At 33.0% G+C, this 24,628-nt stretch overlaps 1 protein-coding gene across 1 annotated transcript in view; it reads right to left on the bottom strand.

Moving 5' to 3' along the window:
- Nucleotides 1-1,578: 1,578 nt before the first annotated feature.
- The window catches only part of qkr54B (quaking related 54B), a 234,130-nt gene continuing 211,080 nt past the window's right edge, over nt 1,579-24,628 (bottom strand). The window contains exon 4 of the mRNA XM_067772241.1: nt 1,579-2,899. The gene's annotated coding sequence lies outside the window, so the exon portion shown is untranslated. The remainder of the gene's footprint in view (nt 2,900-24,628) is intronic.

The following is a 24,628-nucleotide window of genomic DNA, read 5'->3' as shown; positions in this document are numbered from 1 at the left end:
CCGGATGTCTCTTTATGACCCTCGAACACCACCTACATAGTGAGGCCAAAGAGCATAACGAAATGCTGAATAGGCAGTTTTTGCTAAATTGTCACAAACCTGGACATCCTAGCAAACAACTACTTGATCTAGCCGCGCCTCCACGGGGGTAAAGGGAACATATCCATAAGCACTATGACGAGATCCCGCACCTGCCAGCGCAGCCATTCGATCCAGACAAGCAGGCCCCTAAGCCACAGAATCGGTAAACGCTTTTGCCAGTACGCGACGGATGAGCCCTGTTTTTAATATGCAATATCCTACCCTTGCAGAAATATATGTACCTATGTCCTGCATGCGCTGTGTCCCCACATGGCACCAACCATCTTTTCAACTGTAATGTGGAAGATACGCCTCTAACAGCAATCTCCCTATGGTCCGCCCGTTTTGAAACTGCCAGTTTCCTTACACTCCCGTTAGTGGACTTTGATGACAATATGTGAATGGCTGTTTTTCTTCTGTGGTCAAATTTTGGTTTTGTAAATTCTTTTGAAAAACTTTGTTGATTTTCATCACAATTCTTTTAATTTTATGAAACAGATTTTTAGAAAGAAGTGAAATAAAAGAAGTTACCGATAATCAGCAACAATACTTTTTGTGTGTAAACGGCAACAAACGGAACATCAGATAGTTGCATGAACAAAGTTGCCGTACTGTGCTCGCCTAAGACCGTTTTTAACATAAAATAAAAATGTAAGGCACGATAACCTCCGAAGAGATTTTAGGCCGAGCTTCTGTTGTTGTTGTTGAAGCGATAAGGTTTCTCCCCGAAGGCTTTGGGGAGTGTTATCGATGTAATGGCCCTTTGCCGGATACAGATCCGGCACGCTCCGGTAACATAGCACCATTAAGGTGCTAGCCCGACCATCTCGGCAACAATTTATGTGGCCACATTAAGCCTTCAGGCCATCCTCCCTCCCTTCCATGGGGAGTCCGAGGATCGCCAGAGCGTCGTCTGTTAGTGAAACAGGATTCGCCGCGGATAGGTGAGGTTGACAATTATGTTTGGAGAAGCTATATATTGCGCTGGCAACCTGAAAAGGTTGCGCTACACAGCCCCTTGAATCTGGTAGTTTAGTCGCCTCTACCGCGGGTATATTCTGACCACTTAACTCGCTGTGACAGGCCGAGCTTCTCTTCCTATTTGCGTCGTGCTCCTTTTTATTTATCCCAAAAATTGGCGGGACGCGACCTACTTGTTTTATGCCGACTCCGAACGGCATCTGCAAGGCTGATGAGTTTTCACTGAGAGCTTTTCATGGCAAAATATAACTCGGAGTGCTTGCCGCGCACTGTCGAGGGGCGACCCTGCTTAGAAACATTTTCTTCTAATGTTATTTTATATTTTTGAGCTCAAGGCCGGATTAAATAAAACACTTTTAATTTTTTAATTTGATTTGTTTTATTTTAATTATTTTTCAATATTTCGACTTCACTCTGAAGTCATCATCAGGACTGACTGCAAAAAACAATACGTAATTTTAATAACAAAATAAAAACATTCATTTATGCATCGACACCACTTACATCTTCAAATGCGCTTTCAAGACTAACATTTAACATAACAATTATAAAAAGAAACAGCGATTAAAAATCTAAACAAACAAAGTAAACAAATGAAAAACCGTAATTGTAAACAAAAACTATAAAACAACAAATTGTTACGACGGCGAATAGTACATCGATAAATACATATATATTTGGCATTACAGTGTTGTTGTGAAACGAAGACGAAAACTTTTTATGTTTGTGCGGGTCTGTAAAAATGCATCACATGCTTTTGTTGTTTTTTATAAGGTTGCGGTAGACGTGAGAACAATTCGCGATGTCCGTTTTGAAATTCATCCTCTTATTATTAGGGGTGTGCACTATATGAAGCATTTCTAATGTGAAGCGTTTGTTATAATTTTTCTCTACTTCTAAAATGGTTACATTGTCAAAGTCTGGATAATGTCCTGTTTCTTGGCAGTGGGATGTTAAAGCCGTTTTGTTGTCTGAAAAATTGTTCTTTAATTTTATATTAGATCTATGTGCGGATATCCTTGTCTTCAATTTTGTTTTTGTAGTCCCCACATATACTTTCTCGCATACGTGGGACCCGTCGCCATTGCAAGGAATCTTGTAAACTACATCCGATTTTTCATGTGTTGAAATTTTATCTTTAAGGTTGCTAAACATTTTCCGTAGGGTGTTGTCATATGTGAAAGCTAACCGCACGTTCTCTTTATCATACATGTTTGAATATTTTATTCTTTCCGATAATTTTGGGACATACGTTGCAGACTTGTAAATTTTGACATCTCTAGTATCTTTATTACCTACATCACTGGGTCGGAAATAATAATCACGAATTATTTTCGATGCTAACTTTATGGGAAAGTTGTTGTTTTCTAGAATCTTTTTGATAGTTTTTATGTTTTTATCGTGATAAATATTGTCGCTGATCGATAGAACTCGTCTGACGAAGTTGTTGGCCGTGTTCAAAATTGTTCTCTTTTCATGTTGTGAGTGAAAGTTTATAAGCCTCCCCGAGGCTGTTGGTTTTTGATACCAATCTATAGTTAAGAAATTATTTCTTTTGATTACCAATGTATCTAAAAATGGTATTTCCCCGTCTTTTTCTATCTCAATTGTAAATTTGATGGATCTGTGATATCCATTCAGTATGTTAAGCAATTTGTCTGTATCTTCTGTTTTTACTATAGCGAATATATCATCCACGTACTTTGTAAGTAATCGTGGTTTGTTAACCGATTCAGTCTCAAATCTGGTTAATAGTTCTTCCATAACGATATCCGCTATTACCGGTGACGCTGGTGATCCCATTGGCATCCCTGATCGTTGCTCGTACGACGTTGTTCTAGAGAGGTGTAGGAGAAATGGAATAACACCAAAATTCATCAATAATGCTACTAAAAACATTCTTTATATCATCAACAACAACAGCAACAACCACAAACTACCAACAAAACTGTCAAACATCGTGAGTACATACATAGAAAGGATCAAAACAAAACTTTTAAATATAATCCTCGCAATAAAAAACGAACTTCTACGTAAAAAAGGAAAAGAGGTAAATAGATTAAATACACAAATAACACAAGATCTCACCACAAAAGACTCTACGGCATTTTTCATAAGTGAAGAACTACTGACAAAGAAATTAAAAACGAACATGAAAACTAAACAAGTCAACAAATATGAAGAGCTAAAACATGTTATGGTATCGCATTTTCTACGGGAAGCAGTAAGGAAGGCGGTCGGCCTGATGTGGTGGTGCACAGTGGCTAGTCATTGTCGGCTGGGGCGGGTCCTTGCCAACCTTACTGTTCCTGCGCCATAATCAGAAAAAAAAATCATATCATGCCTATCAAAACTAAAAGCTGTCAAATTTAAAATAAACTGACAGAAGCGCAGAGACTGACTCAAAACGCTTATAACTTCAAAATTAAAACGACAACCGGCCGAACCGGATGCCACGGACAGACCGTTAACATTCAAAATTTCAAAAAAAAAACCAAGAAAAGAAATTGACGCAAAAAAAAAATCCCGAACCGGACATGGCCGGTTACTAACTCTAAAATCAAAATTCAAAAAAAAACTGCTGAAAAATAAATTTGCAAAAAAAAGCTGAAACTTAAAATGAAAAAGAAAAGGGCCGAATATAACTTGGGGCGCCGCGGGTGGTGTTGCGACGCCCGGTGCTTGTCCCACCCTCAAATCCATGGCCACCGACGCACCTATTTTTCGGTGGCCCCTTACCTGCTTTACCCTATGCCTTCTAAATAAAGGGCGACGTCAGCATTCCCATTATAAATACAATTTTTAATCAATACTCATTATTAATGCCTTAAACCTTTGCTCTGAAAAATCATTGGATTATTAGCTAAATTCTAATATAAACTATACACTCTAACAAGGTATTCAAAATAATTTGCTTATATTTTGTTAACAAAATATATATATAAAGTTCTGTTTTGGTTATTATCATAAGGGGTTGCCCTTAAAGTACATTGTTACGATAATCACTTATTATCTGCTTTTTTTTCCACTTACAAAAAATTATTATGATGTTATAGTAGAACTTATTTTGCGGGTAACCTAATATCAAATTGGTATAATGCTAGTGCGCATAGTATAATGATAATAATATCTAATACGTACCAAGAAGAGTGTTTACAAAAGCAATAAAAATGAAATTGCGATAGCAATATGTATTACGTGCACGTAGATTACTTTCGTCTTGTTGTTCGAAAGATATTGCCCGCAATAGGGATTCATATGTATATATATATATATATATATATATATATTGCATTCGTAAGATACAAGTAAAAAAACTAAATTCAAAATCCTTTTGCCAATTCGTGCATAATCGACGAATGGCTGCTGTCGCAAAAAAAAAAAATTCTTTAAATTTATGGTTGAGCTCCCAAAAATGAATCGCTAAAATGTTTCACGTGATAGCGACGGCTTATTATCAATAAAATTTATAGAGCTAACTTCAAACATTTTAAAGCGACAAAATATATTCTTAAAATGATAAAAAAAAAAATGTATGCCTTTTAATGGTAAATGGAATTATACTCGTGAATTGCTGAATACAATTTTAGTTATATTTAAAGAGTTTTGTTCAATATAATAAATAAACGGCGTATGTTGGAATTAGTGTTGAGCGTTCTAACAGGTAAGTGCTGCTTGACGTGACTGAGACAAAACTGCCTGTTTATTTGTGAACAACCCTTTTAAAATGTGTAAATAATTTTGCATATTAAACTGTTGTTGCATTCTTTAATATCTTGTCAAGTTGCAAAACATAAGTGTTCATGTAGTAATTCTTTTGGTTAAATAAAAATAAAAAAATTCTTTTGGTTAATTATTTTTGTTGTTTACGGCCTTTGAATTATAACTTTTTAAATATAAACGAGCTCTAGGCCAAATATTTGTATATTCTTAATAAAACACAATACGTGAATTTTTGATATACAATTATATTATTTAATTTGTCGATATTTCGACTTCAGTCTGAAGTCATCATCAGGAATTTTTGAATTTCGACATATTGCATTCAAAAATTCCTGATGATGACTTCAGACTGAAGTCGAAATATCGACAAATTAAATAATATAATTGTATATCAAAAATTCACGTATTGTGTTTTATTAAGAATATACAAATATTTGGCCTAGAGCTCGTTTATATTTAAAAAATTCTTTTGGTTAGATAATTAATAATAGTGGAAATCATTTATGTGTAACTTTTTTTTCTATAATAAGTTAAACTATCCTTTCATCTTTTATGTTGATAATTCTTAAAAAATGTCGTAATTTTGACGAAAAAAAGATCGATCCTTGTCGAATGGTTTACCCGGGCTGTATAAAACCCTCTAAGTACCACTTGGAAGTTCCTTTAACTACCCTGCAAAAATGCTCTCGTCATTCCACGCCGTTTGACTAGTTATTATACAGTCATAGGTTATATTCCTAGTCACATTTGCATGGGCGTGGGTAAGTTTCGTGACCAAAATTTTTTGTAGGGTAATTATATCTAAAGTTATACCTTGCTGGTACTTACATGCCCGACAGAGTACGAACCATGGGTCTCTGCCGGCGTGTTTTCGCTGGTGAAGGTGACTTTGTCGGTGAAGCCGACGCTGTTGTTGGTTGTGGTGCGCATTCTCGGGCGCGCCGTGTTGGTACTGTTGGTGGTTGTTGCGCTCTGGTCCGAGGTAATCGAATGAACCTGGTGGCGATAAAGCTTCGTGCTGGCCTTTACGATCTGGATGACTTGGCCATTTTGACGTTAGTTGTGTTACGCGGCAGCGTACTGCTGGCCCTGGAGGCGGAATTGGTGGTCGGACGCTTTTCCGAAGGTGGTAGGGTACTTCGTAACGTAGAGAAAGGGGTTTATCTTCGGATTGCAATGGTTCTCGTCAACATTTAGCTCAGTGCCGTCCGAATCCGTATCGGAATCACTAACACCTTCCTCACTAAGTGTGGCTGTGGAACGCCGACCTACTTCACTAGATATTATATACGTTGCGCTTGTGTCAACACGACACCACCGTGATAAGGTTTATTCCCACTTGTTTGTTCTTCTAGTAGTTGGGCCTGCAATTCCTCGTTGCAGTCTTTTGTTTCTTCCACAATGCTCGTTTGAATACGTGCACAGGCGGCTAGGGTGTTTGGCGATTCGTTAAATATAAGTGGGGATGTGCAGTTGACGTAGCAATAATGTTAATAAAGTAGTTGGCGCCTTTCTATTGAAGTTGTGTCAACCGATGTTACACGATCCCTTTTTTTTTATATCGCCAGGCCGCCACAATTTTAGCTGCCGCTAATCACACTTTTTTCCGGAAACTCATTACCAATTTTTTCTCTAGTGATCGCAGATCTGTCTTTTTCTTGTTTTCGATACTTTTGTATCGCAACTTTCGCCCCATCGCCAGTCACTAGGTGTGTTCGCACGAAAACATTCCCAAGTGGACCGTAAAGCGCCAAATACACGACACGAACATTTCCGCGAACATTCCCGTTATGTCATGTTTCTGCGACCTTTTCTGTCGTGTATGGTGGTGTTTGCCAGTTCGCGCAAATGTTCGCAAAAAATCAAAATATTTTAATTTTTGGCGAACATTTGCGCGAACTGTTCGTGCGTGTATGGCGAAATAGCTCATAATCGTAGTGATTTCTGAACGGAACAGACGTGCGCGGAAAAGTAAAATGGACAATAAAAAATTTCTGAGTGAACAAAGATTATTGTAATAGAATTAAAAAGAATAATGATTATGCGACTTTAATCGAAAAATTAAAAGAAGTAGATCCTGATGCCACAAAGGATACAGTTATAAAAAAAATAAGTAGTTTGCGGGCGCAATACCTCTCTTTTTTTACGCTTAATTGCCACAGCGAGCAATATTGCTGCAGCAAAATTGTTGTCCGTATTCATCGCTGTCTGAAAGGGAACTAATGTTCGGCCAAAAGTTCGTATGGAGTATGGCCAAAGCTGCGAACAAGATTGCGGAATGTTCGCGGAAATGTTCGTGTCGTGTATTTGGCGCTTAACCGTAGACCATAACAGCAGACCGTAACAAACAGAAACAAGAACAACTGTTGAACATTAGGGTGATACCGGAATGGATTTGTAACACGACAGACGTACAAATACCTACAAATATTCAGTGGCTTCTTTCCCTAGGCCCTAAACATGCCCTACCGACGGAAGTGAGTGATTTTCCTCTTTTTAAAATGATATCGGACGGAGAGAATTACGTACAGACGATTAAAGAAAAAGAGAAACAAGAGATAGAAAGGAACAACTTGACGACACTTCTGCAAAATCACCTAAATATGACGAAAACTTCCGTTAGAGATAAATTTACAAAAGACACCCTGCGCTCCACTAAACAATTTTTAAAGAACAACGAACAGCTTCTTATTCTCAACGCAGATAAAGGAAATGCTACAGTAGTGATGGATAAAATCGAATATGAAAAAAAGATGCGGACAATAGTAAATGATATTTCTATGTACAAAGTATTGAAGCGTGACCCCACTAGTAGACTACAACAGAAAAATAATGAAATAGTGGTAAAACTGTACAATAACAAATTCATCGACCTTAAGGAAAAGTACCGTCTTACCTGTAAAACAGCGAACCCACCCAGAATTTATGGTCTGCCAAAAATCCATAAGGCAGGGATTCCGCTGAGACCTATTTGTTCGTCTATTAATACTCCGTCCTACAGTCTATGTAAATTCGTTGTTTAAATATTAAAAAACTAACAATGACATCCAAATTTAATGTAATAGACGCGATGGATTTCAAGATACTTATGTGTATGATGATGAGAGTCTCTTAGTGTCGTTCGATGTTGTTTCCTTGTTTCCCAGTATCCCAGTTGATTTGGCCCTTGATATCATAGATTATAAGTGGAACCAGATAAAAGAGTACACATCCATGACAAAAGAGCTTTTCTTAAGTGTTGTTAAGTTTTGTATGAAAGAAAATCGTTATTTTAAATACAGAGACAAAATATACGAGCAACGATCAGGGATGCCAATGGGATCACCAGCGTCACCGGTAATAGCGGATAACGTTATGGAAGAACTATTAACCAGATTTAACACTGAATCGGTTAACAAACCACGATTACTTACAAAGTACGTGGATGATATATTCGCTATAGTAAAAACAGAAGATACAAACAAATTGCTTAACATACTGAATGGATATCACAGATCCATCAAATTTACAATTGAGATAGAAAAAGACGGGGAAATACCATTTTTAGATACATTGGTAATCAAAAGAAATAATTTCTTAACTATAGATTGGTATCAAAAACCAACAGCCTCGGGGAGGCTTATAAACTTTCACTCACAACATGAAAAGAGAACAATTTTGAACACGGCCAACAACTTCGTCAGACGAGTTCTATCTATCATCGACAATATTTATCACGATAAAAACATAAAAACTATCAAAAAGATTCTAGAAAACAACAACTTTCCCATAAAGTTAGCATCGAAAATAATTCGTGATTATTATTCCCGACCCAGTGATGTAGGTAATAACGATACTAGAGATGCCAAAATTTACAAGTCTGCAACGTATGTCCCAAAATTATCGGAGAGAATAAAATATTCAAACATGTATGATAAAGAGAACGTGCGGTTAGCTTTCACATATGACAACACCCTACGGAAATTTTTAGCAACCTTAAAGATAAAATTTCAACATATGAAAAATCGGATGTAGTTTACAAGATTCCTTGCAATGGCGACGGGTCCCACGTATGCGAGAAAGTATATGTGGGGACTACAAAAACAAAATTGAAGACAAGCATATCCGCACATAGATCTAATATAAAATTAAGGAACAATTTTTCAGACAACAAAACGGCTTTAACATCCCACTGCCAAGAAACAGGACATTATCCAGACTTTGACAATGTAAGCATTTTAGAAGTAGAGAAAAATTATAACAAACGCTTCACATTAGAAATGCTTCATATAGTGGAAACCCCTAATAATAAGATGAATTTCAAAACGGACATTGCGAATTGTTCTCACGTCTACCGCAAACTTATAAAAAACAACAAAAGCATGTGATGCATTTTTACAGACCCGCACAAACATAAAAAGTTTTCGTCTTCGTTTCACAACAACACTGTAATGCCAAATATATATGTATGTATCGATGTACTAACAATTTGTTGTTTCATAGTTTTTGTTTACAATTACGGGTTTTCATTTGTTTACTCTGTTTAGATTTTTAATCGCTGTTTCTTTTTATAATTGTTATGTTAAATGGTAGTCTTGAACGTCTTGAAAGCGCATTTGAAGATGTAAGTTGTGTCGATGCATAAATCAATGTTTTTATTAAAATTAAAATTACGTATTGTTTTTTGCAGTCAGTCCTGATGATGACTTCAGAGTGGAGTCGAAATATTGACAAATAATTAAAATAAAACACATCAAATTAAAAAATTAAAAATGTTTTATTTAATCCGGCCTTGAGCTCAAAAATATAAAATAACAGTTTATACTGACGCCCAAAAAAGAAAATAAATTATTTTTTTCTAATTGAAAAATCTTGTTTCTAAAATTATTTATGTTGCTTTGCTCGGGGTGTGCACCCAGGATCCTCGGTGTGGTAGGCAGAGCACACTACCATCACACCACGGCGGTCGTATTTACAACCAAACATTTTTGTTGTTCACTATCGGCGATTTCTGTTTTTTCTTTAAAAGAAAAAGCCATGTTCCTTAAGGCCAGAACACTTCTGCGGCCGCCTAGCACTCTAGTGCTATGCTACTGGATCTGTAATTTCGCATCAAACCCCTGATCTTCTTCGTTCTTCGATGGAGCCTCCCCGCCAAGTGGCATGTAGCACGAGATAATCACCATTTTATATCACTCTGCTGATTTGAAATAAATTGCTCCTACGTCCGGAGAACTGTAAGTATTTTATATATATGTTATATTTTACCAAAATTCATGTCCTAACTTACCTAATAACATGCTGAAAATCCCTTGATTGAAAGCCCTGAATAAGGACCACATCAACGGCTTCCTGCACCATAAAAATGGCAAGGTTGTCCATAGCCTATATATACTCAGTGTGTGTCTTAAAATGAACACTTTCTCTCCATACATACTACATGAAAGAAATTCCGGCGCGAGTGCTGGAGCTTAATCTGGACAACACAAAAAGCAAATTATTGTACTTCAGGTTCCGGGCCGACGAGCTGCAAGCCCTGTAGCTTATTTGTATCGCCAACCCCGTGCCGGGATCAACGAAATTTCACCGTAGCGCGCCGCAAGCCACAGCAGCGTAATGCTATTTTTTTTTCAAATGAGCAATACTGTCATGACTTATAAGAAGAACGAAGGAAAGGCTCCTTCGCAGCGAGTCTGCAAATATTTCAACGTTTTTCTCTCGATTGTCAGCCTTGGGATCGATATCAGAGTACGATGTCTCCTGGGACCTTAGAGTGCTCTGGCAATAACAATTTCCTTTTGGAGGTATAGCCCGGCCGATTTTCGGGAACGATTTAATATGACCACGTTAAACATCCGCCTTATATGTATGATTTTTCGGAGTGGGTTCTTTTCTTGCCTTTTCCAGGATCATCATCCATTAGATCCAAAAATAGCACTACGCCAAAACTGGTTTTTCTTCAAGCCAAGTTAGACAAGGGATAGCGGAGAATCGTTCTTCGAAAAAAAAAAATACACTGATGATGGCGTTATACATTAATAGAGTGGGTTTAAATCAACTTAACACCTGTACTAATTTAAAAAAATTAATGGATGGCCTAGAAGGTTTCACGTGGTCATACCAAATCGTTCCCGAGATGGTCGGGCTAGTACCTTAATGGTGCTTGGTACTGGAACGTACCAGATCTGCCTCCGGCAAAGAACCATCAACATCGATAACATTCCCCAAAGGCTTTCGGATAGTGTGCTTATGCTTACAACAACAACAACCACGTTGAACTAGCCTGGTTGTTCAACAACTGGCACATCGCCTTATATGGTTATCTTTCTCCCTTTTCCCAGCATTATCAATACGGTCCAAAAATAAAGCTACGCCGAATTGGGTTTATCTCCCAGACAAAAATGACTCTGAAGATGGCATAAGATGATGCCTAATATGTATATTAGTCCACTAATATCAAAATAATTAAATTAAATAACACCATTGTTGCACATTTTATGTATTTTTTAATTTATTTGTTTACTTTATTGTATGCCATTTATACTTCGTACAGTATAATTATTATTATTAATTGCAAAGAGCAGCGAAATATCAAGAAAGAAAAGTCATCATTCAATAAACGATATCGGTTGCAACCGCCATCACACAAATTTAGCACACAAAGAGACATTCGTGATTAGCATAAAATTACATAACGATTCGCAGTCTATTTAAGAAAATTCGAAAACGAGATAAAGTTATAGAACACTGCTGCAATTATCCATTATACGTAAAGTTTAGCTTTGTTTTACAATGTATTTGGGTATATATATTTTTGAATCGATATAGCGATTTTCATATTTTTTCATTGTTTATTTTATTATTTTTATAATTCTAAGTATATGTGTATATCATTTCTTTATTCAAATTCTCAAGACCGATTTAGCGACTGCATGATTAAATTTTTTATGTTTTTATTTTATGTTTTCGTATTACAGTAATATAATTGTTTTTTATACATATAAGTTTATTTTTGTATTGTATCATATATTATTTAATAAAGTTACGGTTTTTTACGTTTTCTTTATAAATTATATATATAAATATAAATGTGGATGTGTAAATATGTATAATTTTTTTATTGTATTCAATAATGTACTTAACATTAATCAATCGAACAAAGAGAAAGCATCATTATCAATTTTTAATAGAGCTATAAACGTAAAAATAACTGCACCAATTTTGAGTCATATCAAAAAATGTTAGTTTCGATATGGTAACTCCGAAAACAATAAACACTTTCCACACAGGAGCAGAGATCGTACATAATGGTTTCTCAGTGAGATATATTTATTTTTGATTTTTTCGGTCTTAGTGATTAATTTTTATTTTCAAACGATTTCTCACTATCACTGAGATTGTGTAGTGTGATTTATTGCCCAAGGTTTTTTTAAAACTGTTATTTTGCGACCACATACATAGGTTTCGGAAACGGTAAATCACTCTTTGGCTCTGTTAGAGTAATATAAACTTAACATAAGCTTATTACAAGGAACTGCTTATAATTGTTATTCCATAAAATTTAAGTTAGAAACACCATACTACGTCCCGATCGTTTATTTTTGGGGTCACCCACGGACCATTTCAAGAATCTATTTTAGATCTGGGCTGTTCGGGGATAATATGTGATCATTCCAGGACTACTTTGTGATCACTTCGGAATCGTTTGGAAAACCTTAGGTATCTACCCTTTCGAGATAATTTGGGTAGAGGTTCGGAGCTATTTTGGGATTATGTCGGGACTATTTCGTGATCGTTATGGGATCATCTTGAGATGATTCTTCAGCCAATACAAACTATTTTGGAATAATTTGGCAGAGTTCGGAAAAGTTCATTTATGAATACGAAATGTTATGGGGCTGTTATTATAATCGGATTTTCATCGGAATAATATAGATACGTTATCCATAACAATTCTTATGAAAGAGTTATCGGTATATTATTGGTGAATAGTCGACGTGTTATCGGTTCATTATCGAAGAGTTAGTTTTCTATCGATTTTTTTACAGAAACATTTTTTTAGATATGTTATCGAAAACACATCGATTTTGCGTAGAAAAGGTCTCTATTTGTTATCAGAAAAATATCGGTTTTCGAAGTCCATATTTTTTCGATATCAAATCAATAGTTTTTCGATAAAAATCATTTTTTCTTCGATAACAAATCGATATTTTTTCGATAGCAATTCGAAAACTTTTCCAAAACATCCACATTTTTTCGATATTAAACCGATAAGTCATCGATAACGTTTGTTGTTATTGATATCAAAGTAATAATAAATCGTTAAACCGTCTATACCACCTCGATAACAAATTAATAACAAATCGATATCTCTTCTAGTAAGTATTTATGCATAAAAAATGTATGCCGTATTTGCGCAAACATAAAAAATCCACGAATATGTTATTCGTTGACAGCAACTCTGGAGGCTAACATATAAATATTTACGTCGTAACAGAGCGGGATTTATGTTTTTTCGGTAATCGGTTGTTCTCGATCACACATAATTCCCTTTATTTTGCTTGCAAAATAGTCTTTCCCTGTGAGAAACCGAAACCAGTAGTCTTGGCATTTAACAGTTATTCATTAAATACATAACTGTTGTAATTGAAAATAACGGCTTTAGGAACTGTTATACGCGATCTCTGCACAGCAGAGTAAAGTGCAGAAGTGAAGTTATGTTTTTATGCTCCAAAATAATTATAGTCTTTTGGTTTTTGTCGTAAAGAATAAAAAATAGTAAAGAGTTTTAATGATTTAAATCAAAAGTAAGAATTATAATAAATATTTATTCCAAAAAATTTAATTAGAATTTTTATTTACCTAAAAATTTCTCAAACAATAATGATTATAATGAGAATACTTTTTATATCTGTATACAAAACCTTAAAAATATGATGATGAATGATTAAACCTTTAAAAAATTATAAAAATCGATATATAATTAGATGCTTTGAGTTTTTTGCAGATTTCAATTACATTTGATAATGATAGAGCACGAAGAAACATCATATTCGATACAGTTTCACACATAAAACACCATTTTGAGCGCCTACGGTGAACTTAACAAGTCATTACTGTATTTGTTTGGTAATCGGAGGTCACCCGGGATCGCGCTAATTTCTCAACTTATTCTGTGCATTGTTGTTGTTCGAATAAATTATGAAAATTACTCTGCAGTGCACGGACTTAAAATTTGTTAAAAATGTATGAGTTTTACCCCTCATTTGTAGTTAACTCTGACAAAAAAGTTAACTTTTCGCTCTGCAAGTGGACCTAAGTGTCGAATTGATAGATGCTGTTATTTTCATGTTTTAACAACAAGAAATCTTTTAAAAAATAGGTAACAGCAGTTAAATAATAAAAGTTAGTATGATTTGTCATATATGTAATTCAATCAAGATAAATTTTAAGGAATTTCTAAGAATAAATAAATGTTTGATATAGTATTTTTTAAATACCAAAAAAATTTTGTAGTTTCTTATTTGCAAAACATATTAATATTTTTGTAAATCAGTTTCTCCTTTTCTAATAAAATGCGAATTAAATAATTTTGTTTAATAGTTTTTTTTTGTGTACAAAAATATTAGCAATATGAGTTACATATTTTTAATTATAATAAAATATAATTAATGCTCATAACGGGCTGCACAACAACGTAAGCTTTTTCAATAAACAATAAATAATTTTTTTGTTTTCCAAAGCGATTTAGCTTAACTGATTATCAAAAAAAAAAAAAAAAAAGATGCATATTACTGGCACTGGAAAGCCATTTTTACTAATTTATGTCCACTATTTTCCATATAATTCACATTCGTGAAATCCCGAGGGAGAATATAACAGGGCACCTTATTTGTCGAGAAGCTGATATATCCTGTTTCTGATTAGGTAGGATAGAATCTGCTGGGATAGTTAATCTATATATAAAATTGAATTGCTGTGCGTTAGTCTCGCTTAAACTAAAAAACAGCTTGACCGGTTTTGGTAATTGCTTTTTGCTTTCTTCGTTATGGTTCAAGGATGGTTTAAAAAATTGTGTTTGGATAAGAGGCTAAGCCACGCCCCTTTGAGGAATAAATTTAAATTCGCTTCATCACTGCAATTACTTGAAGAAGGTATCTAAATTTTTTTTGTATATTTCATATATGAGTGGCGTACAGTTGAAGTGAGTGTGGGAATGAGAGCGGGAGTGAGAGTTGAAGTAGGAGTTAAGGTAGAGTGGGAGTGAGAGCTGGAGTGGGAGTGGGGAAAAGTGGGACCAGTTGTGGGAGTGGGAGTCGAAATGTGAGGGGAAGTTGGAGTGAGAGTTGACGTGTGAGTGAGAGTTGGAGGGAGATAAATGGAATAAGGAATGGACAAGAATAAGAAGCAAAATGTAGGATAAAGAAGACAAGAATGGTGTAAAAAGGGAAGAGGGGAAGCTCAGTTTTTGAATGTAGTCAACGCCATTTTCGAGCAGGACAAAGTCTGCCGGGTACACTAGTATTAAATACATATCAACGAAACTATCTCTGCCTTCCCGGCATAACCGGAAAAGTCGCTTTTCTTCTTTTTTTTCTTTTGAGTTAGTGAGCGATTCGATATCAGTAAATGTTAATCTTTCCAGAAAATATCAATTTACTCAGTAATATCTAACACTCGTTCGACATTTCTCAACCAAACAACATAACCGAACAACTCAGCGTCTTCCCGACACAAAAAACATTGTTTTTAGGAAATTCAACTTTTGCTACGCATACAATGATATTATAAAAGGAAGTCGTTTAAGTTTGCTACTTTTGACAAACACTTCAAAAATTTTAAGGTTGGTTTTCTCGAAAGCCGGTTAAGTGACTTTTTCGGTTATGCCTGAAAGCCACATATTTATTTTTTGTTTATAATAATTGCGGCCGCCGTGGTATGGTGGTAGTGTGCTCCGCCTACCACAACGAAGAACCTGGGTTCACTCCCGGGCAAAGAATATCAAAATTTTATTATCAAGATTTTTTCAATTAGAAGAAAGTTTTTCTAAGCGGGGTCGTCGCTCGGCAGTAATTTGGCAAACGCTCCGAGTGTATTTCTGCCATGAAAAGATTCTCAGTGAAAACTCATCTGACTTGTAGATGCCGTTCGGAGTCGGCGTAAAACAAGTAGGTCCCGTCCCGCCCAATTTGTAGAGAAAATTAAAAAGAGCACGACGCAAATTGGAAGAGAAGCTCGGCCTACAACATCTTCGGAGGTTATCGCAACTTTCATTTATTTATTTATTTAAATTTTATTTGGAAACTGAGTTTTGTTTTTACAAATTGATGAAATTAAAATTTTAAACGATGATACATATTTGAAAAACAAAAAAACGATGATACATATTTGAAAAACAAAATGTATTGCTGTGCAGCCCTTATACCTATGTATGTGTTTTACGATTGTTTGTATTTAATTTATGTATGTTTGATTATTTAATTGTTTGCATTGTATTAGTCATAGTTTTTTTTAATTCTTTAATTTTAATGCTATTACATTTTTATTATTATTTTTAACTGCTAATTTACCGTTTGAGCTTACATTATATAATAAATAGCCTTTAACACATACAATTTTTGATAATTTATGTTTGTTTTTAATTATTAAATTACATTGTGAAGTTTTTTAAGTTTTGTTAATTGTTTTGGAAAATTCTTGAAAGTAATTCTGTTTTCATTTTGCACGTCTTCTTAACTTCTTTCTTATCCTTTTAGCACTTTCGTCTACAAACATTCATTCTCTAGTACAATATATATTTAGTTTTTTTTTATACGGTATTTTCTTGCTATTTTAGTTTCATTAAGAATATAAATATATAAATATCATTTTTAAGATAGCTTATTTTATAAATATGTATGTCTGTATGATGCGTCCATTGTCAGTTTGTATGTATGCACGTTTGTAAATATTTATGTAAGTGGGTTAGTGAATTTTAGGTCGTTTAATCTTTTCTTTTTATTATTATTATTATAATAATAATTTCGTTCCCTTTCCCTATATCGTTGATTTGCACATTTATATTGATGTTGTGGCTTTTATTCTTTGAATTTTATTTCATAACTTGGCCAATAGAAATTTATTTATTCCCACATATTCATATTCAGCTGTATGGGGGAGCCAATCACAAAAGTATACGAAGGGGTAAGGTTTCTTTTCTATATTCTATGTTGTTTTTTAATTTTTGTATATGTGACCCGGCCTATGAAAAGGTGGCTTATGACTAAAAAAAAACAACTGTTAACAGCTGTTTCTTGCAAAAAAAAAAAAAAACAGCTGTTCACAGCTGTTTCTCGCAATTTCTTTTTTTGAGTCATAAGCCACCTTTTCATAGACCGGGTCACATATATTAATTTTCTTTACTAATACTGAGAAAATGTATTTGGATAGTTTTGAACATGACACCTACGAGGTCTAACCGTTCTCTCTTCTGGTCGGCCATGATTTTTTTATTGAAGTTTTTGCGCAATTTAATATTTAGAAATCAATCTCTGAACCAAAGAAAATCAAAATATAAACAAAGTAAAATATTCAAATTGGTTTTTGTTTGAGAAATAATATGCAATTGATAAATTCGCAATTTTTTTTTATTGCGGAAAAATGTCAATAATTTCAGAAGCGGTTATACCTTGTAGGTGTTTTTATCATGGTTATACCTATATGACACTACTTTATTTTTGTGTATTTTTTCTTTTATTGTGTAAACTTTATTTCAAAAAACTAACGAAATACAAGGAAAATACAATCTAATTCATTAAAAACAAACGAGCCAGTTTGTATTTCGATAGGTTTTTTTGACATTCAGCCGTTTTTTTTTTATTTTTTTCTGACACATGAAAATTTTGTTTTTAGTTTGAAAATTTGGTGCATAAAAACACCATTAAAATCAACTTTCTTGTGAAAAAAGTGAACCATTAGAGACAGAAATAATTTTCGCGTGTTATTTGCATTGTTTTTATTGTTAAAAATGTTGATGTAAAAATCAAATGTAAAACATAAACAAAAACATGTCAAACTCACTATTTTTGGGGGAATAGTGGTCTCGCTTTTTCATGATAGAATTTTTTTTTGTGTTTTGAAGTTCCGATAAAGTTTCGTCAGTTTTTTTTAGCTTGAAATCCAAGCAAAAATAAAGTAGTGTCATATATGCTTTATAAAGACCAACCAATTTTCAAGACTTTTCAAACTTTCTATGTAAGTTTTAAATTTCTTTTCGTTTAGTTCTCATATTTTGTTTTCTTTAAAATACTTAAAAAATATTTTTTCAGCAGTTTTAAAAATCCTAATATTGTTCTAAACATTTTATAATTTGTTTGAAATGCTTGAATTAAATTTTTTTCTTTAATAATAAAATTGTTTAGACAATTTCTTAAAACCTAATATGTTAAACAATCAAAAACCTAATATCACCGAAAATTAAAAAAATGAAGCTAGTAAAACCAACATATCAGGTTTTTTGTTCTTGAATTAACAGACATTCAGTAAAATGTATGGCATTATGGTTAATTTTAAACCGAGTTCTTTTGTCAAGATAACAAATTTGTTTAGTTATTTCAACAGAAGAGAACAATATTCTAAAAAAAATAACAGATTCTCAACCAACTTAACTGATTCTTCTGTTAACAAACTGATTTCTTTGGTCATTTCAACAACGAGCAATTGTCAATATTACGCAAATATATTAGCTAATTTTAAAGAGTAACTTAAGCTCACGGCGCTCTCTATCTTGTTCTTATGACTATCGTGCCAGAATAGTCTCTGTCATATTAACAGCCACTGTTATTTCAATCTTGACGGAAATTTGTTATTTCAACAGTTTTCATTTGTATTCTTAGGTTGATACTAGTAATTGTTAATTAACAGAGCAAAGCTAAACGGCCGCCATGGTGTAATGGTAGCGTGTTATGCCTACCACGTCGAAGGTCCTGGGTTCACGGCTTGGAAAAACCAATCGAAATCTTTAGAAAAAAGCTCTTTTCATTAAAAAACAAATTTCCAAGCGCATTTTTTTGTTTTTAACAGCGCTATGGCTTACGATTACGATTTTTTTGATTTGAATGTTGATACACTTAATTCAGAATCAATTATTTGTGCGAAGTTGATTCAACAGCTATAGGTGATGGATACAAAATTACAGGAATATTGGTTGAATTGACCCGTGATTCGGTTAATTTTACCGGCTTCTTCTTTCAGTGCTTTTTATACGAGTATATCAGTTTTTTTTTTTTTTTTGAAAATTTAACTTTTTCGTTTCATACGTGATTTTGCTTTATATAAAAATACATTTTATATAGAGCAAAGTTAAAAATAATTAAAAGTACGTTCGGTAGCAAAATCAAAAGTTTTTCTAGTCTATCGATTTTCAAACCTTTAAGGACAATTTTTCGGACTACTTGCTAAAATTTATCTCTACTTTAAACGCAATTTCAGTTTCTGCAATGTCCTTTATATTTATCTTGTCGAAAAATTTATCTGCCAGTTGCTTAGTCCCCACATTAATAGGCAGTTAAGAAAACGGCATAAGTGTCTCAAATAAGTTTAATTAATAAGACTAGGTTTTCAGTGCGAGTTTAGGTTAACTAGACTTTAAGCTCGATTTTTTTTTGCCCTTTAACTGTGTAAAATTTTATGTAAATGGCCATAGAGGCAGGCTCAAAAATATCAAGTTTAGCTATAGTTTAAACCCGCAACGAAAAGCCGGGCCTAAGTGTTTGATAATTAAAAAAAATAAATTTATTTTGACAACCTAACAATTTTTGAAAGCTTATAATTTTTTCTTTTTTGCAAACGAATTTTTTTTATATCCTGAGTGAACGTTTTCTTTTGTAATTTGTATGATTTTGTAATATATAATCAAAATCAGAATCTTTTCTAACTATTAAAAATTATAAAATAACCAAATATATTTTTATAAAAAAAAAACAGTTTGAACAAAATTAAAAAAGAAATATTTCTTGAAAACTGAAAATTTTTGATATTTTGAAGGATTGTTTCTCAATTTGTATAATAATCATATATATCAAAGCCGGCCAAAAGTTGCACATTGTGCAATTTGAGTTCGTATTTTCACACCGCCACTAACGATGTGTGATCACGATCGTTTGCTTTCGCTTGTCACTCACTAAAATCAACAGTGAATGCAAAAGGAAAAGTCCATGCTACTTTTTGGGCACATAATAAAAACAATATGCTGCAATGTTAAAGTGATTTTTAATACGTTTTAGTTAGTATTATTAAGTTCCCTTGAACATACATATTAATACTGACAATTTAAATTTTAATAATTAATAATAATTAATTAATTATTAATAAATATTAAAAATTTAATATAAGTACCTTTTTATACTTTCTAGTTAGTTTGATTAATTTTTATAAATTTTTTTTTTTTATTGAATAACTTTATGTTTTGAAAATATATTTCTATCTTTACATTTACTTTGTTTTATAGTTCTTTTTTAATGAAAAAGTGAATTTTTTTAAGTAAATTTTGCATTGAAGACATACCATACCTTATTTTATAAAAAAGTTTTATCTGGCTAGCTCGACCTCCGCGTTCTTAGTTATACGAATATAGGTAAATATAGTCAGGATTAGCTTGAAATCAAATAATCAAAGTCCTTTTTAATTTCAGACTTCACAGTCCATATTTTCTTTTAGCACACTGTGGGGAGTTGTCACTCAATTTTTACATACACTTATGCAATTGTTTTAGTATTTGTGTGGCCGGCTGTGATATAAATAATACTTGTATATCAATACCTTCCTATCTTCCTAATGTGCAAATTTTCCGTACATCATTATTTGCTGAAACTGTGCAAATGTATGTTCTACGCATGCGCGAGCTTTGTTAGTGTTAGTGCATTGTAGTAGCGTGTGTAAAAAAAGTATTAAAGGGGTAACAACGGGTTACTATCCCCTTTACCCAGCTTCTGCATACTAATTTTTATAAATCTCAGTTTAGTCGATTAAAGGCCAACAAATACAATACAAGCCTTGATGTATTTATTATTTAAACATGGGCTGCAGCCATACAAAGTACATTATTTACATAAATAGTAAAAAAACACAAGGCGAAGAATTCATATTTTTGAAATGAAAAAAATTCAAATATACATGTATAAAAATATACTTATACATACACCCCAACAATCATTTCTTTAAACGTTTTTAAAAATAATTTAAAGTGAATTTGCTTGAACAAACGATATATAAACGTTTTCAAAATTTTACTTATTTTGAGTTTTTTAATGAAGTAAATTTTTGATGAAGTAAACAAAATATGAGTAAATTTTACTTATAACAGCTGAAAATCTTACGACCGCTAACTAGATTTGTTTTCAATTTATGCCATTCGTGGCGCCTATGCATATTTTGTAACTGTTAATTCTGTGCATGAGAAATTCGTAGTTGTCAGTTGGCATTATGTGCTTTTTTTTGTCGCTTTTTGGTCACTAAGGGCTCAGCACAAATCGGTAATGCTATTCTGCGGAGTTCTTAAAACAATAAAAATTTTATAATACTAATGGAAAACAAAAGCTTACTTTTTAATTTGGAGAACGAAATAGCCTAATGTACAATATTGATAGAAGCAAGACGGCTTGTTGAAATATATATATGTATATTTAATCCCCTTTTTTACAAAAATTTAACGACAGCCTTGAGATTTTCTCGCCTCTCTCGTTGTATATATGTACTGTAATGTTTGACAGGCTGCACAGTTCAGTAGTAGTGATATAGAAGTAATAAATATATGATAATAATCGAAATCAGAATTTTCGGAACATTTAGTTTTTTATAACTATTAAAAATAACCAATAACGCAGCTCATAAGTTAGCGCTTAAGAAATATTTTGATTTATTTCTTTTACATGGAAATAGGAGCAGTCAAGAAATGTTGACGTTTGACGACGCATGGTGATTCATACACGATACCAATACGAGTATTGAATTTCAATTGATTTTAATAAGTGTTCAACTTTGTTTGCCTTCCGAAATGTCACTTTTTCCTTAAGAAACAATGTATATTAGAGCATTTCTTGAGTGCCATTTTGTATGAATATTTTGGAGTTTTTCGAACTAGGGCTCTTTGATTTAAACAAATTGGAACAAAATTTAAAAAAATGTTTTTGGAAACGGCATTTTTTTACATTTTCATTGAATGTTTTGTTTTCCAAGTTGCATAATAATCGAAATCAGAATTTTCAAAACATTTGCGAGTTTCAAAAACTCCACAACTTTTCACTTTTTTGTAACTACTAACTATTTTAAAAGAGGTTTATTTTCTTAAGCTTCAAAATTTTTTCTGCTCGCTTAAAAAAATTTCAATTGGAAAACAAAAACAAATTAAGCGAGTTGTTTAATTTGTTTTTGCTTTTTAATTGAAATTTTTTTCCAAATGTTAAAATTTTTATAAAAAAGAGAAAAGTAAGGAATAGGATCAAAATAAAAATAATAGTTTTTTGGAAACTGAAATTTTGTTTAAACTTTTAATAATTTTTGTAATTTGTACATAGTATATCAATTATTTTATTACAACTATATTTTTAATAAAACATAAAAAGAAAAAATTGGAATAAAATAAAAAAAGAATTATTAACTAAGTATAAAATTTTAATCCCAATTATTGATAATCAGTTAGAAAGCCTCGAGCTCAATTTAACATTACAAATTCAATTGAACAAAAGATGAAGAAATGGGGAAACAATTTGTAAATAAAAACGTTTTCAAACATTTCAATGAAATAAAAGACAATAAAAAATTATAAAAAGTACAAAAACAAAACTAAAAACATGGAAAAAAATTAAATTAAAAAAAAAAAAAATAGAGAAATAAAAATGTTTAGGGGGTATTCAAAAAAAAAAAAAAAAAGGGGAGAAATTTCAAAAATTGTATTATTTTTGAGAAATTGAATAAAGGGGGAAAAACATGAATATATAAAAGAATCCGTAGCATACTTACTTTTGTGACTAACCGTATGCATGCACGTTTTAGTACTATTTTTTAGTATTAAAATTGCAACCAACGTTTTACTTCACATACAATCAATTGTTTCAGCTTAAATTCCATTTAAATGTTGCCACCTTAACAGACTTCACATGCTTCATTAGAAAGCTTCGATAAAGTACACATATAGAAGAGTTGCACTTATACGAATGGTGGCAATTCACCAATGTGAAGCGGCGCATTTGCTGGTCTGTAAGTAGTAAATACAAACGTAAGAATTTATTGTACAAAATATGCAATAAATATTAATTCATGGAGTGGCTGGCATGTGTTTAATTTGTGGTGTTGTATTTTTTTAGAACATTTTAAAGGAATAAATTAACAAATAAATTCCACAAGCTGAAGAAATAGAATGGAAAATGGGAGCAATATGAATAAAGAAAAAATTATAAGTTTGAATTAAAAATTTAATAAATGCATGGCGCGATAATATCCAAAGAGATTTTGGGCCGAGCTTCTTTTCCAATTTGCGTCGTGCTCCCTTGAATTTTTCCTACAAATCGGCGAATGGGACCTACATGTTTTATGTCGACTGAGAAAGGCATATGTAAGGCAGATGAATTTTCACTGGGAAGCTTTATATGGTAGAAATTAGTGGTGAGATTATTTTCGAATTATATTCGTTTCAAATAATTCGAATAATATTTATTCGAACTTTTTATGTTTATTCGCTTACATTTATTCGAAATCCTTCCCTTATTATTCGAATAGCAGGTACCGAACTATTTTAATAGTTGGCCTGAGCTATTCGAATAGCAAAATAAACAAAATTCTGTTTATATCACTCTCATCGCTTGTACATATGAGCATACATATGTGCATATATTTTTGTTTGTTTCGGGTTGCTTTGTTAATATTCATTTATTTAGTTATACATACATATTTACGTAACCGAAGTTGTGCTTGAGTTTTAAGCTAGAAATATCGGGTTCGATAACCACTGCACTGATCATAGAACTTTATTTATTAGTAAACAAGTGTGTAAATGTTCATACATAAATGTACATGTATTTTAATAAGATTAATATGGTAGGGATTTTTGTTTCCCATATACATACTAGAGCTTACGATTTCTTCTCGAACACAAGCGAGATTTTCGAGACCCGAGAAATCGAGAACTCGACTTCCCGCGAGATTCTCGTATCTCGAAGTCCTCGTAAATCTCGCAATCGTCTCGACATTGTTACTTAATCGCTGTATGGACAGTATTTATACACTTGTTTTTTTTTACTTGTGACTCTTTTGTTGATTATATTGCATGACATTTAACTCAAAACATATTTATTATACATATAATTTTGTTCGCAATATTTTATTTTTCAACGAGACATCAAGAACACAGCTTCTCGCGAGATTCTCAAATCTCGAATTGTTCGTAAGGGTTGCGAGATTCCCGAACGAAATAAACCTCAAAATACTACTGATCATATGTGAGGGTAAGTGATTTGTCATCTGTTCAATACGGAGTGTAGGTGCCCACACTATGAAAAAAAGAAGGCGGTATTTTCATTTTATACTTTCCATTGCATCGTTTTAAAATTATGAATAAATCAAGCGATGCAAGATGTAAAAGGATAATGCTGGCTAATATTTATTGTTAACGACATTTCCAAGCACGGCATTTAAAGGAAGACAAAGGATATATACATAATCGATTAAAAAACCCCTCAACTAAAAACCGAAGGGAAAGTTTGCCTGAATATGTCTATACATGTATATGCAAATGTACGTTGTTGTTGTTGTGATAAGAACACTCCCCGAAGGCCTTAGGGAGTGCCATCGATGTTGATGGTCCTTTGCCGGATGCAGATCCGGTACGTTC

Source organism: Eurosta solidaginis, chromosome 3 (genome assembly GCF_040869045.1).
Source record: "Eurosta solidaginis isolate ZX-2024a chromosome 3, ASM4086904v1, whole genome shotgun sequence".
Taxonomy (NCBI): Eukaryota; Metazoa; Arthropoda; class Insecta; order Diptera; family Tephritidae; genus Eurosta; species Eurosta solidaginis.
The sequence above is the reverse complement of the archived record's forward strand: the minus strand, read 5'-3'. Positions and strand labels throughout refer to the sequence as shown.